General features: G+C 35.6%; 1 pseudogene; it reads left to right on the plus strand.

Annotated features, from left to right (window-relative positions):
• The first annotated feature begins 1,705 nt into the window (after positions 1-1,705).
• LOC144318007 (high mobility group protein B1 pseudogene) lies at positions 1,706-2,342 on the plus strand (annotated as a pseudogene).
• The last annotated feature ends 16,816 nt before the right edge of the window (positions 2,343-19,158 follow it).

Raw genomic sequence — 19,158 nt, forward strand, 5'->3', positions numbered from 1 at the left:
TACCAACACATCAAATCTCTACCATCATACTACTTATTACATAGGACAGAATTATTGGCTTCTGTGCTCTTCCTAAAATATATGTTACAGAAATGCATGAACCAATGCTTGCAATAAAAGGCGAGATCATTACATAAACTGTGTGAACATATTTTTTCCTAATATTAAAAAATCTTTAAAATTAAGAGAGCATCTTATTCATTTAAATGTAGCTTAGAATGCTACAATTTGGGCACATAGAAAGCCAGGGAAATGAATTGAAAGCAGGAATGACTTAATAGGCACTAAGAAGAAACAAAGAAGAGTATTGAGAAAAACAATGAGTAGGGAATTTTGAGTTTCTTGAGTTATCTAAAAATGGAGGAAAGGGGACCAAAGGCATGGATGGAGACCAGAGGGAGTGTCCTGCAAAGAACAGACTGCCTGTGAGAGTGCTCCAAGGATCATAAGTTTTATCTGCAAGTAAGTCCTACATTCATTTTCTTTTTTATTTTTTTTTATTTTTTTAATTTTTATTTATTTATGATAGTCACACAGAGAGAGAGAGAGAGAGAGGCAGAGACATAGGCAGAGGGAGAAGCAGGCTCCATGCACCGGGAGCCCGACGTGGGATTTGATCCTAGGTCTCCAGGATCACGCCCTGGGCCAAAGGCAGGCGCCAAACCGCTGTGCCACCCAGGGATCCCCCTACATTCATTTTCTATCTTGAAGCACCAAGCAACATTAGAGTGGCCAAACATCTCTCTTCTGAATTGCTATTTTCAAGTAGTCAGTTTTGTTTTAACATTACATTTACGGCCACCTTCACCACCACTCCCAACCTTTTGAGGAAAATTCATTCCATTGTTAGACAAACTAAGGATAAAACCAGCTTCTACATTCTCTTCTTAAAGAAGCGATGAGTTTTCCTTCAGTCCGTCGGAATGGGATGTATCAGGTACTCAATGATAGTATAGTTGAATCTCCTAATGGCGATATGGAATGATGCTTTACTCTAATAGAATGTGCATGAAAAAATACATAATCAACTGGAGGCATTAAATATTCAAAGAAGATTCAAAGCAATGCTTAATATAATTTCAGTAGTCAAGCCTGGACTATGAAGAACAACTTCTGGAATATATATGAAGTTAAACTCAGGTCTCTGCCATCAGGAATACTGCTGACTTTGGTTAAATAGTTTGTGTTAATTATTATTTCTTTGTAATACCTTCTGAACTTCAGCCCTAGGTAAAAGCAATGTGATATTGTACAATTCCACATTTTTATTTTGTTTGAAAACTGAAAGCATGTGGATTCAGCTACTATATCTTCAAAGTCTGTGGCACGTGACATTTCATGCTAAAAAGGCTAACAGTGACTTCAAATTCAAAGTAGTTCTGCTCTGCATACCATATTAGCCCTGGTTTTGAAGGGAAAGCTAGTATAACCCCTTGGCTACAGTATCCTGGGGAAGCTAACTGAATAATCAGTAAACATTAAGAGATAACCCATTAAGATCATGCTCACAGATACTTAAGTTAACTCTGGTGAAATAGTTCCCCCTTTGAAGCAATCTGATTGCAAAATCAAAAAGAGTCATTTGGGAAACCCTATATAAAACACAGCCATTGCAGTACGTTGAGCTCCATAGAGACAGTGCCAGGGCAAGTGAGAGCCAGAGGGGCACTGGGTGACTCTGCCTCGATGAGGAAAATAATTAAACATGGGCAAAGGAGATCCTAAGGAGCCAAGAGGCAAAATGTCATCATATGCATTCTTCGTGCAAACTTGCCAAGAGGAGCACAAGAAGCATCCAAATGCTTCAGTCAACTTCTCAGAATTTTCTAAGAAGTGCTCAGAAAGGTGGAAGACCATGTCTGCTAAGGAGAAAGGAGAATTTGAAGACATGGGTAAGGTGGACAAGGCCCGTTAGGAAAGAGAAATGGAAACTTATAACCCCCCTTAAAGGGGAAACAAAAAAAGAAGTTTAAGGATCCCAATGCACCCAAGAGGCCTCCCTCAGCCTTTTTCTTGTTTTGTTCTGAGTATCACCCCAAAATCAAAGGAGAGCATCCCAGCCTATCCATTGGTGACGTTGCAAAGAAACCGGGAGAGATGTGGAATATAACACTGCTGCAGATGACAAGCAGCCTTAGGAAAAGAAGGCTGCTAAGCTGAAGGAAAAATATGAAAAAGATATTGCTGCATACTGAGCTAAAGGAAAGCCTGATGCGGCAAAAAAGGTAGTTGTCAAGGCTGAATAGAGTAAGAAAAAGAAGGAAGAGGAGGAAGATGAGGAAGATGAAGAGTATGAGGAGGAGGAAGAAGATGAAGAAGAAGATGATGATGATGATGAATAAGTAGGTTCTATCGCAGTTTTTTTTTCTTGTCTATAAAGCATTTAACTCCCCTGTATGCAACTCACTCCTTTTAAAGAAAAAAAAAATTTGAAATGTATGGCTGTGTAAGATTTGTTTTTAAACTGTACAATGTCTTTTTTCGTTTTTTTTCTTTTTTTTTTCTTTTTTTTCTTTTTTTTTTTTTTTTTTGTAGTTAACACACTACTGAATGTGTCTTTAGATGGCCCTGTCCTGGTGGTATTTTCAATAGCCACTAACCTTGCCTGGTACAGTATGGGGGTTGTACCTTGGCATGGGAATTTAAAGCAGATTCTTGTTGGTGCACAGCACAAATTAGTTATGTATAGGGATGGTAGTTTTTCATCTTCAGTTCTCTCTGATGCAGCTTCTATGAAATAATTGTTGTTCTGTTAACTGAACACCACTCTGTAATTGCAAAAAGAAAAAAAAAAGAGTTGCAGCTGTTTTGTTGACATTCTGAATGCTTCTAAGTAAATACAATTTTTTAAATTAGAAGAATAAATAAAATAAAACTGAAATTTCAAAACCACTATCTGGACACTGCTAGCTGCCATTTGGTGCCCCTGAATTTTGAATGGGGATAAAGTTTTCATCTATCTTTATCCGGATGTAAAATTATTCATGAAATCAACATATTGGTGTGTTTATGGACTGAACACATCTAACTGTCATAGTAATATGTTCAGTTTCTGTTATGAAAATAAGAATGAATTGCATAGAAAACAAGTTATTCAACAGAACTTGATAGTTCAACATGTTAATTTCTTCTGGGGGTGGAAGTGTGGGGTGATTTTACCTTATAACAGATTCTGGCATTTAGGAGTTGTGGCTATTACTGAGCGGATCATGTTTCTTCTGTAGCGACTAGCTAATCATTACCACCCTTCATTATCTTTTACTCTTTTGGAGATATTTTTTAGACAAGCTTTAATTTAGGGTTTTTATAAGTTAAAGTGTCATATTAATGGTACCTAAGGTGACAGGGTATCTTGATTTTTGCATGTATGAATATATATTTGCAATAAAAATATTCTTGGGAAAGAAGGGACTATTAATATATGCTATAGAAAGAAAATTTGTTCTTCTTTGGTTTCCTGGGTACTTGAAAGGAAAAGTAACTTGAAAAGGAGCCAAGATGGCTTAATGAGTGAAGTATTCATTTAAAAGAACTGATTATTTTACAAATTTACTGAAATTGAGTTGAACTAGGGACATTTCCCCCTGCAGTTTGCAGGAGTCCAGACTCTAAGATATAGCTTTTATATTTAATTATTAGATATTTCCTTTCCAATTATTTGTCATGTGTAGTAAATTGAAATATGCCACCTTGAGAATTCACCTTGATTTAAACAAAGCCAGTATAAAACTCTGGACAATTCTTTGGAAAGAGATTCATAATTTCCCCTAATAAAAAGCATTAGTACATGATTTGATTAGACAAATTCAATTTGTGTAAAACTTTCCAGGACACTTCAATTGCATAAAAGGAAGGTAAGCTTTATCTTAATGAATCTATTCTAAACCCTTGATCATAGTTTGGTATGTGATTTGTGTTTTTATTCAGATTCCAATTATTTGGAGAATCTAACATTCCAGAAATGTAATCCACTGCTTTGACATGTTTACCATTTTACTCTTCAGTTGTGCTGTTAGGTACTTGATTCTCTTTATTTATGTATGTATGTATGTAGGTATGTATGTAGGTATGTATTTATTTATTTATTTTTAGTATGTCCTATTATTATCTGGCACACCTGACTAGTCAATAAAGCTTGATAATTTAAAATGAAAGTTTTTCCATTTCATTAGATATAAAGTAACATTCTGATATTTATAATCATGGCCCAAACAATGGAAAAATATGAGATATTTTCTCTGAATTCCAAAACAAACTGCAGGTATATGAACAGGAAATAGAAATGCTCTAATTCAGTCTCAAAGTTGTAACATCAGGGAAATTCTTAAGACAATCATATGAGTGCATAGTGGTTCCTGAATACTTGTTGAATAAGCGGATAATCAGCAGATTTTACACTTATCCTAATTAGACTTCTGTTTTATATTTTAACAGCCATAAGCAAGGACTATGGTTTGTTGTTAATTTAGGCCTTCCAGGAAACAGACACCAAAATGGAATTAAAAGTGAAAGAATTTGTGGTGAGGGGGTGGGAATGGCTATTAAGAAGATAGGGGAGAGGATCCCTGGGTGGCACAGCGGTTTGGCGCCTGCCTTTGGCCCAGGGCGCGATCCTGGAGACCCGGGATCGAATCCCACGTCGGGCTCCCGGTGCATGGAGCCTGCTTCTCCCTCTGCCTGTGTCTCTGCCTCTCTCTCTCTCTCTCTCTCTCTCACTGTGTGCTTATCATAAATAAATAAAAATTAAAAAAAAGAAGAAGATAGGGGAGGTATAACAGGAGTAGGCAGAGAGAACACAAGCAGCAACCTCTTTGCCTCAGCAGCAACAATGTCTCCATAGACCTGGGAAACAAAGGCAAAAATGAACAATTGGGACTTCATCAAGATAAAAAGCTTTGCACAGCAAAGCAAACAATTGACAAAACCAAAAAGCAACCTATGGAATGAGAAAAGATACTTGCAAATGACATATCAGATAAAAGGCTGGTATCTGAAACCTATAAAGAGCTTATCAAACTCAACACCCAAAGAACAAATAATCCAATCAAGAATGGGCAGAAGACATGAAAGACATTTCTCCAAAGACACACAGATGGCCAACAGACACATGAAAATGCTCCACATCATTCGGCATCAGGGAAATACGAATCAAAACCACAATGAGATACCACCTCATATCAGTCAGAATGGCTAAAATTAACAAATCAGGAAAGGACAGATGTTGGTGAAGATGCAGAGGGAGGGGAACACTCCCACTCTGTTGGTGGGAATGCAAACTGATGCAGCCACTCTGGAATGTAGTATGGAGATTCCTCAAAAAGTTGGAAATAGAGCTAACCTTTGACTTAACAATTGCACTACTGGGTATTTACCTCAAAGATACAAATGCAGTGATCCGAAGGGGCACCTGCACCCCAATGTTTATAGCAACAATGCCCACAATAGCCAAACTGTGGAAAGAGCCCAGATGTCCCACAACAGATGAATGGATAAAGAAGATGTGGTATATATACAACGGACTACCACTCAGCCATCAGGAAAAATGAAATCTTGCCATTTGCAACGATGTGGATAGAACTAGAGGATGTCATACTAAGCAAAATAAGTCAGTCAGAGAAAGACAATTATATGATCTCACTCATATGTGTAATTTAAGTAGCAAAACATATGAACACAGAGGAATGGAGGGAAAAACAAAACAAGATGAAATCGAGAGGGAGACAAACCATAAGAGACTCTTAATCATAGGAAACAAACTGAGGGTTCCTGGAGGGGAAGGGGGTGGGAGATGAGGTAACTGGGTGATGGATATTAAGAAGGACAAGTGATGTCATGAGCACCGGGTGTTATATAAGACTGATGAATCAGTCTTACTCTGAAACCTCTAACTCTGAAAGCAATAATACGTTATGTGTTGATTAACTGAATTTAAATACAACTTTAAAAATTAAATAAATAAAAAAAAATCTTTTAAAAAGTTGTTAGTAAAAAAATAAGTAAATATATCAAAAAGTATATAGCAAAATATATACATAATTTTCCTGAATAATTAGAAATTAAATCATTATATACCGATATTTAAATAAATCATAATTTAAAAAGAAATCCTAATGGGAATTTAAAACCATCCAGAAGTGAATAATAAAAAAACCATACTACATATCAAAAATTAGACCTTGGGATAGGCACAGCTTTTTAAAATCAAAACAAAAATATGTGGCTGTGAAAAAAAAATTACATTTAGAATGTTAAAACTATTTTTCTCTTTCTTTTGGTTAAAAATACTAAAGAAGTAAAACTGGCAAATTGAAACTAGGAAATACAATGCCTGCCAATAAAAATGAATTATTAATATCAGGGGCACCTGGGTGGCTCAGTCTGTTAAGCCTTTGACTCTTGGTTTCCAATCAGGATATGATCTCAGAGGTCCTGGGATGGAGTCCTGCATCGGGGCTCTGTGCTCAGTCAGAGCCTGCTGGAGATGCTCTCTCTCCCTCTCCCACTGCCCCTCCCCACTGCTCACTCTCTAAATAAATAAATAAATAAACTTAAAAAATTATTAATATCAGTAATACACAAAGAACTTTGTGGAATTGAGGCTCAAGAACTAATTAAAAATACATGAAAAAGATACGAGCCAGCACTTTATAAAAAATGTGATCATGAAAAATATATCAAAATTACCATGAGTTACTACTTTATATTTATTTGACTGAAAAATTTTCTGAAAATCGGACAACACTAGGCAGTGGAGATATGGATCCTTCTATAAACTTATGTATTTTAGTGGGAATGTGAATTACTACACTCCCTTTGAAAAGCAGACACCATCTTGTATAATTGTACTTTTTTACACCCTACAACCCTAGGTTTGTTTTGGGTCAAATTCCCTTGAAAGGAGGATATAGGGGCTCTTGAGCAATGCTTTGTTAAGGCTGTGAACCAAGGAGAATCTTATGAGAGACTCAGAATGCAGCATATGGAGAGTGGGGGAGCTGAGGGTAGATGTACTAGAGGTGATCTCTCTGCAGTCTTTCTTGTCTGAAGGCAAGGTAGCTGGCTTTTGTACACTTTCATTGATTCCCTGCTGCCTCAGGTGGGGAAGGGGTTGGGGAAAAGGCACAATCCAGGCAACTCAGCTGATGCTGTACCTCGTTCCCAGGAGCAATGCTCCAGGGCTGGTTGCAGACCTAAGCTTTTAGCCACAACCAGTACAAGGAATCCCTGAAAATCTAGGTAAGGCATCACAGCATCTCCCTCAACCTGAGAGAAAATTTCCACATGTACAGGATTGTTCATACATGCATTGTTCACAGTGCAGTGGTCAAAAACTAGAAGCAGTCTCTGGGTTTATTGATATGAGAGCAGATATATCAGTTATGGGATATTCACATAATGGAATATTATGCAGCTGTCAGAATGAATTAACTTCAGCCTCATGCAACAATCTGGATAAATTTCAGCAACATAAATATCAAATAAAAAATAAACTTGCATATACCAAAAGAGTCTTTACAGAGTTAATAAATCATTGAAATATATAGTAATACATATTGATGTGCTTAAAAATATATAAAACTATAGAAAGGAAGTGATGAACAACAGATCTGGATGGTTGTTACTTTGGCTTAAGAGTGTCAAGAGGATGGGATGGAGGATGGGGACCACATCTAAAATATCCACTGCCAGTTTTTATATTGAATGATAAATTTATGAGCTTATTACACTATAAGAAACAAGCAAAAAAACCCTGAATAAAATACAAACAAAATTTAAAAAGTCCTGGATGAGTGTGTAATGAATCAATAAATAGAATTAATAAAATTCTGGGCAAAGATGATATTAAAGAAATAAGATTTTCTAATTATAAAATAGAGTTTCTGTTTAAGAGATGAGTTGGAGATGGGTCCTAAATTTTGTTTTGAACTACTGGAAGAATGACTGTCTTTCACTTAGGTGAGAAGATTAGAAGGAAGGAAAATATGGAAGCAGGTGGATGGCAGCATTTGAAATACTGGTTTTCCATAGGTTAAGTCTAAAATGCTTATTCAATACCAAAATAAATACATCAGGTAGGCAGTTGAATTTTTGAGATTATAGTTAAAAGGGCAGTTTGGGACTATTCTAAGTTACTACTATATATTTAAAGACAAACAACTGGAGAAGATCACTCAGGTGGTGAATGTAGATGAAGGGTTAAGATCTGAGAACTAATGCTTGAAACATTGCAACCATTAAAGGTCAAGAAAAAGAAGATCAAGCATACTGAGGTAGGAAGAAGTTTAAGATAGAATGATCTTCCTGGAACCAGGTGAAGAAAGCAGGTAATAATTCGTTGTGTCAAATGCTTCTGAAAGGAATAGGAAGGTAAGGACAAAGACTGATCATTGGATCGTCAACGTGGGGGTCATAGGTGCCCTCAATAGGTGGTTTTGGCGGAGTGGTGGGGTAGACAGATGCAAGGAAGATGGGAAGGAGAGAAGTTGGGGGTGGAAGACAGCAACCATAGAAACATCTCATTTAATGTGTGTCTAATGGAAACAAGTTGGTGCTCTGGCTCATTTTCCTTCCTTGAGAGAGTCAGCTTCAGTATTGGAAGTAATCACAGATATACAGATTTTAGTACAATTTTTTTTTAAAGATTTTTATTTATTCATGAGAGACACACAAAGAGAGAGAGGCAGAGACATAGGAAGAGGAAGAAGCAGGCTCCATGCAGGGAGCCCGATGTGGGACTCGATCTGGGGTCTCCAGGATCACGCCCTGGACTCACAGCAGCGCTAAACCGCTGAGCCACCCAGGCTGCCCCAGATATCCAGATTTTAAAATCTAGAAAAGACCCTAGAGATGAATTAATGCAATTCCATCATTTTGCACATGAAATACTTGAGGCCCAGAAAAATAACGCTAGTTGCATGAGAAAATAAAGCTTAGGAGATAATGAGAGAACCAGACTGAAATCGAAATTTTCTGAATCTTAATTCAAGGTTATTTATATCTTACTGAAAAAAGTCAGCTGGGTTATAATTTTTTTTTTCATGCAAGCAGGAATAAAATGTATTTGATTTAGCTATCAACATAATAGAAAGCATTGTTGTTGGACTTTATATAAGATGTATTCAACTACTTCATTTCCAGGTTGTACTAAGTGCCACCACTTTAACCCATCCAAGTCCTACTCATCATTCTAGTTGCAGCTTACATGTCAGGAAGGTAAAGTCTCTGCCCCCAAATTATGTAGCACAAAGCCAAATATAATACAATTTGTTATTATTCATGCTTTTGAATTATGCATGAGTTTACCTCTTCTATTTGCAGGAATAATTGAGACGTCGTAAGTATATGAGAGCAAATGACTCCTAGCTTCTCTGAGAACCAGGAAGAGCCCTTTTCTCCTACTAGTGTTTTTTTCTTTGGTTATAAAAATGCAAATATAAGTTGAAAAACTTAGAATTGTATTGTTGACTACTTATGCATTTAACCTGACAACCGATTCAGTCCTTGTCAAGGGGCTTTGCAGTGAAAAATATAATATTCCAAGCAAATTACAGATAAGATATGTACATTTTGTGAAAATATTAATTTATATGTACATTTGGGTCAGGATACATATCCACTTATGAGGAATTATAATTTCTCAGTCATGTCAAATGAAAGGAAAAGGAAAAGCTTCTTTGAAGAAATAACATGTCACGCTCTTTGGGTGCTTTCATTCAGAAGAAATATAATACCCTGGTAATATTAAAATCCTCTAGAGTATGTGATACGGCTAATGTCATCTTTTCCCCTTTCTCTCTTTCTCTTCTGACTCTGTTGGAAGTCATCCAATGAGAAAAGTAAGGATTTGTTCCTTTCAGTGCAATAAAGAGACAACTAAAGCTTATCCATTATTGGAATTGGAAGTTAATGCAGTGCTCCTTAATAATACTCAGGGCTAGAAATCAGTACAGGTCCTAGAGTAGAATTCCCTTTAAAGGATGAATATATTGATTTCATTGGCATAATGTTCAAAAGAGTGGTTATTTGCTAACTCTCTTCATCCATCCTCTTTTTCGCTATCAAATTGAGTGAGGCTTTAGCATGTATTTTGAAAATCTCCTTTGTCTTTAATATTTTCTATTAGCTCTAGATGTTTGGTGTATTTCAAAGAAAGTTTAATATGCTCATTTATGATTCATTTTACTGAATTCTTAAAACTGTTAAGTTTTGATATTTAAGAAGACCCAGGAGACTTGTTAAAGCCTTTACGTAGTGAAAAAAAAAAAAAGATACTGTATTTTACTGAAGAAAATATTTGTTAGAATCCTTAAAATTCAAGTGTTCTTAAAATAAAAAAAAGGAATCCATGAATAAATATGTGTATTTTATTGCAGAAATTTTAATCCCTTTTCAAAATGACCTGGCAATCCAGGGAAAAAGATGGAGACAATTAGTATTTTGAGGGCAGTTATATGCATCTTTGTGCCAGGTGCCTTTTGCATATGTTCTATTTAATTCTCACCTTAAAATTGGACGTAATATTATTGAACCCATTTATCAGATGAGGAGACCAAAGTTTAGAAAAATCTAAGTAATTTGCTCAACAATAATCCCAAATTAATTAATTTGCCCATCTAAGATCTCAGAATCTAAATTTCAGCCTCGCTACTATAGAGCTAGATCTGTGAATAAATTAATGAATAAGTAAATACATTAGCAAAAAATTCCCAATTCCCATATTAACATTTAGTATAGGCCTTATTGTTTTTGTATTATTATCTAATTAATTCTGTCTTTCCCCTAGAATCTAAATTCTTTGAGAACTTTAACATACCTGTTTTTGTGTTTCCATAGGACTTGGCCTAGAGAAAGGAATCTATCTATCTATCATCTATCTATCTATCTATCTATCATCATCTAACATCATCTATCATCATCTACCATCATCATCCATCCACCCATCCATCCATCTATCTATCTACATGAGCAATTGACCAATAATCAATGTTTTTTCTTTTGCCTTCTTGTGTGGAACTCAATCAAGTTTCAAATACTATCTGTTTTTCTTTCAAAGTGTTACAAATTTGAACTTTCTTTTTTTTTTTTTTTTCCAAATTTGAACTTTCAAGCTAGGCTGGCCAATCTAGCAATTTTTTTCAAAGGTAGCATTAAACACTACATTTCCCAATAATGTACATAGTAATCATTGAAAATGAAACTCTGTGTGGGTATATTGTAATGCTTATGATGAGCACCCATAGCATTTTTACATCTTAATTTTTATTTATTCCATACTACCATATAGTCTATTGTAGTTTATATCTTTTATAAAATATTGCACAAATGAGTGATCATGCTTTATTTAAATATTCTCCTATTACTAGGTAAAAATGTTGCTATATAATTATTTCTTATAGGGCTTTTCTTCAGGATCTATTCCTAGAAATGGATACCCGAGTCCAGTCTGTGAACACATTATAAAACTTTTTATAAGTATTGCCAAATTGGCTTTCCAAATTGATTTTCTAAATAATGTTGCTTTGAGAAATATTCAAATATGTCTGCTTTTTGTAAACTTGCTCAAATATGGTATTATTTAATACCTCAATGTTTAAGTGTTTGTTATTTTAAATGTTTAAGTGTTCATCATTTTAATATTTAAGTATTTAATGTTATGTTTAAGTATATTTTATTTTAAATTAGTGAGGTATAAGACCTTCACATTCTTTTTTACTCACCTTATTTCTTTTAGAACATAAACTTTTGAAAAAAAGACAATTTTTTAAATCTCAATACATGACTAAACCTCTTTTGTTATAGAAAGGACTTTGAATAAATTCAGTAATAGTGCCTCCGCAAGAATATAGATTGAAGCAAATTATTTGATATCCAACATATTATCAGAGTTCATGTACCTATAATCAGAAATTCTGTTGAAAGACTAATTTAATTTATCCTTAAAAGTCTTCTGCAATGTAACACATTGCAAATTATTTCAACATGTAAATTGCTATTCATGGGGGGGGGAGAATCTTTAGGTTTTAGAAATGACGGTATTATTTTAAGAAAAAGAAAGGAGACATTTCTAATGGTTTTCAAATATAACACATTACCTTTGTAAATTGATAATTGTTCATTATTCCTAAACTAGAACCTACATAATTAATTCATTAGTGGGTATCTGCATCGCCAGGGATCTAAGTTACTGAGTTTAATATTTATAGTGAAGCAATATTGAAATAAGGAAGGAAAGAATCTGAGACAAGACATGGAAGAACTAATATATGATCCTGGCAATGCCACTAACCTGCCATAAAGTATTAGATTTTCTTGCCTAAATTCTGAGCAAAGGTTTCTTCCCTTTCATAATTCACAAAGATGTAAAGGGTCTACAGTATGGTACTTCCTGTCAAAAACTCTTTGTAACTTTTCCACGGCTAAAGTATTATTATTGAAAGACTTAAAATTATAAATTTCAAAGCTTTCAACTAGTAAAATGTCAAATAATGTGCTTTTTACACTTGGATATAAATTGGTTTTGCTCCTACATCATCCTTATTGACAAAATGAGCTTCTCTGAAGTCAGTATTAATATAGAGTTAGAGACTCTTAGAACATGTGGGGAAAACAACTTATACACAGACAACAATGTTTATTAATTTAAGATTATTTATTCATTCACAAAATCTGTTCAAATACTATTGGAACACCTAAAATGTGCTAATCACCCTTCTAGGCATTGGGGATACGATGACAAGCAGATCATGAATTCCTTTTCACATTCTGCTGTCATGGAAAAGTATGAAAGTAAGTGCAGTACTAAAATTGGTTCTAGATGATTTTATAGGAATATAACATAATTGTTTACTAGAAATTTAATACGCTTAGTCAATTTGAAGTATTTCACAATTACCTTTAATTGGTAGCTGCGTAATTACCTCTATTTGGGGTCCAGTCATGCAACACTGATTTCTCTGTCAGCTGGATAGTGGTTTTGATGCAATCAGTTGGGTGCTGGGGAATTCCATTTCTGTCAATACCACACAAAAAAGGGGAGAACATTCCCTCAAAAACACTTGATATGTACTAACAAGAAAATATATATACATAGATTTCGGATTAAGGGAAGGCTTAACCCAACTCAACACACTGAGCACTGAGGCTGGCATTAGCCTTGATGATGTTTGCTAAACTTGATGAACTCAAACTTTGATTGTCATGGATTTGAGGGACACAGGGCACAGGAGACAATGCTCAGCATTTAATCACAACAGGATGTCTATTGGAAAAATGTCACTATAAATGATTTATCCTAAAGAGTTATACTGTCATCCTCAGTATACCAGTGAATAAAAAAAAAATATCCATCCCCCTAGCACCATTTCAGCCAAAAGATGAACTACTACTTGAATCTTGGTATTGAGCAACAGAAGTATCTGAAAAGTTGAACAGTAAAGAGGACCTCAGGTTTGTAGCCTATATTTAGAATATCTAAAATATCCAGAACATATCTGAAGAGACTGGGCAATTGTGATAAAGAGCGGTTATGCTAAAGTGATCTCAAAATGGTAGTGCCTTGAGTTCCCTACCAAGAGGAAATGTAAATCTTCTCTAGGAGAACTCACATTTACCATGTGCCTCACGAAACATGTACAACTTGCAATCAAAATTTAGTTAATACATCTAAGAGCAAGGCAAATTTACTCATTAATTTGTTCAAGAAGTAGTTATTGAACATGTGCTATATATTAGGCATTCAACAGTGAAGAAAATAGTTAAAAATTCTTATCATTGGAAGGCCTGGTAGGCTCAGCAGTTGAGCATCTGCCTTCGGCCCAGGGCCTGATCCTGGAGTCCCGGGATGGAGTCCTGCATCGGGCTCCCTGCATGGAGCCTGCTTCTCCCTCTGCCTCTCTGTGTGTCTCTCATGAATAAATAAACAAAATCTTAAAAAAAAAAAAAATCCTTCTTGTTATTGTGCTTACATTCAAATGGGGAAAAAGAATAAAAGAAAAAAAAAAGAAAATATAAAATTTGTTAGATGGTAGTGTTAAGGAGAATATATATTGCTGGTTTTATTTTATTTTTATTTTTATTTTTATTTTTTTAAGATTTTTTATTTAAGTTTGGATGATTTTATTTTATTTTATTTTTTAAAATTTTATTTATTTATGATAGTCACACAGAGAGAGAGAGAGGGAGGCAGAGACACAGGCAGAGGGAGAAGCAGGCTCCATGCACCGGGAGCCTGATGTGGGATTCGATTCCGGGTCTCCAGGATCATGCCCTGGGCCAAAGGCAGGCGCCAAACCGCCGCACCACCCAGGGATCCCTATATTGCTGGTTTTAAAGATGGAGGGTGGGCCCATGAGCCAAGGAATTCAGCAAACCTCTATATCTATCTATCTATCTATCTATCTATCTATCTATCTATCTATCATCTATCTATCTTAATTTTTCTTTCTTCCTTTCTTTTTTCTTTCTTTCTTTCTTTTTTCTTTCTTTCTTTCTTTCTTTCTTTCTTTCTTTCTTTCTTTCTTTCTTTCTCTTTCTTTCTTTCTTTCTTTCTTCTTTCTTTCTTTCTTTCTTCTTTCTTTCTTTCTTTCTCTTTCTTTCTTTCTTTTTTTTTTTTTTTAAATTTTTATTTATTTATGATAGTCACAGAGAGAGAGAGAGAGAGAGGCAGAGACACAGTCAGAGGGAGAAGCAGACTCCATGCACCGGGAGCCTGACGTGGGATTCGATCCCAGGTCTCCAGGATCGCGCCCTGGGCCAAAGGCAGGAGCTAAACCACTGCGCCACCCAGGGATCCCTCTTTCTTTCTTTCTTTCTTTCTTTCTTTCTTTCTTTCTTTCTTTCTTTCTTATTTTCTTTTTTCTTTCTCTTTCTTTCTTTCTTTCTTTCTTTCTTTTCTTTTTTCTTTTTCTTTCTTTCTTTCTTTCTTTCTTTCTTTCTTTCTTTCTTTCTTTCTTTCTTTCTTCCTTTCTTTCTCTTTTTATTTTAAAGATTGTATTTATTTATTCACGAGAGACACAGAGAGAGAGAGAGAGGCAGAGACATAGGCAGAGGGAGAAGCAGGCTCCCTGTGAGGAGCCTGATGAGGCAGTCAATCATAGGACCCTGGGGTCATGCCCTAAGCCAAAGGCAGATGCTCAGCCACTGAGCCTAAGCGTCCCATATATCTTTCTATGTATATCTACATCTACATCTACATCTACATCTACATCTACATCTACATCTACATCAATGTAGAATAAAACCACAATGGGATGCCATTCCCAGCAAACTGGCCAAGACAACTAAACTATTGGTAAGGATAAAGTATAACAGGGATGGTTGTTCATTGTATTAGTTTTTCTTTGTTGCTGTAACAAATTCTCATAAACCTAAAAGGACATAAATTTGTTTCTTTTTACCGCTTGTGTGCTTGATTTTAAGTCTTTCTATAAATTATGTTTTTCTTTACTTTTTTTAAGATGTAGGATATATTTTAGGATAATCTTAAAAAAGATTTGTTGGGATGATCGTAACCGTATTATACATAGTCTATGTCTTCCATCCAGTTATTTCATTGAGTTTTAAGATTAATCACTTACCAAAAGTAGACAATTATATTTACCAATGTAAAAACAAAATTAAATAATACATGTAAATGTCTGATAATATGAAATAATCCCTTCTTTAAGATTGATACAGTCAGTAATTATAAGAGAAAAATTTTAATTATATATCTGTACATCAATGAACTGAGGTCATTAAATAATTAAGACATAAAAGATAGATGAGCAGCCGTTATGGCAAAGCAGGGGATGCTTAATTTTGAGCAAACAAAAGAATGGTCAGATAATAGAAAAATTTAAAATTGTTATTAAACTCAGCATTTTTGTGCATTCTAACCAATGGGTTCCAGCTCTCTGTTAGTCTGAGTTGCTTTTCTTCTAAGACTTAATGTGAATATTGTCTTTTATTTTACTTCCCAAATATTCTGAGTCTTATTGTAATAAATTTCATTATCCAAAATAATCCATATATTCCTTCAATTCATTCAATAAGTATTTGTTGAGTGAGCCATTGTTACTAGAGATACAGCAGTAAACAGGCCATACAGTCTTTGTTCTGGTGGAGTTTAGAGTTATTCTTGTGGAAGGAGACAGAACATTAACAGATCCATTATCAATTCATTCATCTGTCTGTCCATATGCCTGTCTGTGCATCCATCCTTCCAACAACCCTTCCATGTGTACAATGAATTTAGATAGTTGCATATGACCATGATGGAAGAGAATGAACTGGATAACGAGACAAAGAATTAGAATAGGGGGCCAAGGGTTGGCTAATGACAACAGGGCACGAGGAAGGTTTTTCTGAAGAGGTGAAGGATGATGAATTTACGGCAGCAAGGCAAGACAGAACTAGGAAACCATGTCAGAAGGTGGGCTACTCTTCTTTACCCTGTGTCTACGCCTTCCAACCTCATGTGTGCTTTGGGAGACTGACTGATATGATATAGACTATCAAGAGGCACATTGCCCTCTGACATCTAGTTGGGCTTAGCCAATGGGTACTAGCAGACCAGAGTGAAGGGGGACATTGAGGTATAGGGTATATGTTTTTTCCTGATGGGTCTATGTGAGTTGGCTTTATCCTACTACAAAAAGTCAAAAGTCTCATCAGCTGGCCCTAACCACTCAGTTTCCTCTCTCTTCTTGCTCTTCCAGGCCTGAAGTAATAAAATCTCCCACTGTCCCTATCACTATCACTATCCCATTCCTTGTTACTTTTCCTAAAGCCTCCCCACATCTTTGCAAACAGTCTTCTCAATTACCTTGAGGATGCCATCTCTTTTCTGCTGAGGTCCTGACTGATGCAGAGGCTGTTGAAGTAGACCATGTGAGCAAAGCAGGAAAGAGGGGACTAGAAGCAGATGTGGTGGGAAGAGGTCATCTCCTGTATACATTTTGGAGGTAAACCAGCTTGATGATAAATTCAGTGTTATATCTGAGGGAAAAAAAAGGAGAGGAGCTCCCATGTTGGTTGTCATCAAGTGTATGAATAGTGGTGTCATTAAAAGAGATAAAGAGCAGTGGAGAAAGCAATGGAGAGCTGGTGAGGAGAGTGTGGAAAGCAGGTTTTACTTTTTGAACATGTTACAGTTGTGATTTTTGGCTTTCTCCTTTCTGCTCTTGTCTTCAAAGTATGAAAGTTTAAAGGAAATGGAGAGTGGTGGAAGGAGGCCAGGCTCTTGGAGATGGACACTGGACCATGATGTTAATTAGGTCAATATTTGTTTTAAGCCAGATATGGAGTTCAGAGGAGAGGTCTTTTCTGTAGATAAGAATTTGGTCATCATCTGCATATAGATGCATTTATTTATTTATTTATTTTAGATTTTATTCATTTATTCATGAGAGACGCAGAGACAGAGAGAGAGGCAGAGACACAGGCAGAGGGAGAAGCAGGCTCCATGCAGGGATCCCTACGTGGGACTTGATCCTGGTCTCCAGGATCATACCCCAGGCTGAAGGTGGCGCTAAACCGCTGAGCCACCTGGGCTGCCCATATAGATGCTTTTAAAGCCAAAAGACTTAACAAGATCCCCTAAGAAGAGTGCATGTGCTCATTCCCTAACACATACAAGTTCTTAATAAACACATCTACTTTCTTGGCCCACTGCCACTTAAAAAACTCTTCTGTGCTCTATACAGTGTAGAGATTTCAGAACTAGGTACTTCTATTAACAGTGACCAAGTGATGAATTATTTTTATTTTTCTATATCTTTGCTTTCTTTCCTGAAATCATTAGAGGCAGCCTTTCTTCCTACTTGCTTACCTTAGCTCTCAAATTTTATAGGAGTTACTATATTTCTTCTCACTCTTTGTATATTTTTCGACTTCTCTCCTCTGCTATTATTAAAACACTTTTTTTCTTTCAGTCAGCAAATATCCTCAGTCACAGCATAATGCACAATGTTTCTTTCCCTGCCTTCTCTCCTTGAATGCAATTTTTGCACTTTTAATTTTTTCTCCTATTTTTATGTTTCATTCTGTTAAGCTTTTGTTTTCTGAACTAACAAACTGCCTCTTAATGGATAGGTTGGCTCTAGATTTCCCTTAATTAATTCTCTGCATAGAAAAACAGCAGTATTTATTTTCCTTCAAAAAAGCCCATCATTCTGAAAGGATAATAATCTTTTTTTTTTTTTTTTTTTAACTGGAGTACTACCAGGAACACCATCCACTAAAACCAAAGCAAAACAAACATTTTTCCTGAGGTAGCTCCCATTTAAAAAAAAAAAAAAAAAAAACAGTAAATCTTTATTATGTTTCATCTATGAGGTAAGATGGAAAACGATCAGGTTTGGGGCTTTTCAGTAATGGAATTGTGTCTTTCGTTTTTTCCACTGATGTATATGAGCTAAGTTTAGTACTTGGTAATTATACATCCACTGGGGTGACCAACTGTCCTACTTTTCCCAAGACTTGACCAGTTTTCATGCTGCAAGTTCTGTGTCCGGTGAAATCCCTTGGCCTCTGGCAAACCAGGATGGTTACTCACCCTGCGATATGTCAGACATCTGGATCATTTGAAAGCACATAGACCCAATGCAGAGAGATAGAACTTGGTTCTAGGTAACTGGAATGATTTCAAAGTAACAATTATGTATGGAGTTGATAGGTTTCTCATTTATGAAGTTGTGGTTCTTAGAAAATAAACTACTTTAATAAACAGTAAAATTAATGGCATGTTTTTCTCATGTTTTCATTCTGATACATAAAGAAGAGTGTAATGTATTTCTTTTCTGGCCCAGGGTGTGTGCTTTACATGTGTCAATATTTTATAGGATTTGGGGTACATAACCAAGCAAAAATAAAACAGCTAAATATTGTATAGCTTATATTCTTGGAGTTTTATAAGAACAGCAAAATGATCAGAAATTAAAAAAAAAAATAACAGCTCGTCCTTCTTGCCTACTATGTCAAAGGCAGACTCATTACTCATTTTCTATTCAGGGCTCTAGACCACTAGCTTTTGTGTGCATGTCTCATGTTGTTGGAACCCTGAACCCTTTATTTTTTACTGATCTTTGTCCTATTATTTTTCTTTTCTACAGCTCTATCAAAATAAATTATTTCCATGTTTTATATTGCATCATCCTCTTACAAGAAAGGGAAGCCTTC

This window comes from Canis aureus, chromosome 8 (genome assembly GCF_053574225.1).
Source record: "Canis aureus isolate CA01 chromosome 8, VMU_Caureus_v.1.0, whole genome shotgun sequence".
Taxonomy (NCBI): domain Eukaryota; kingdom Metazoa; phylum Chordata; class Mammalia; order Carnivora; family Canidae; genus Canis; species Canis aureus.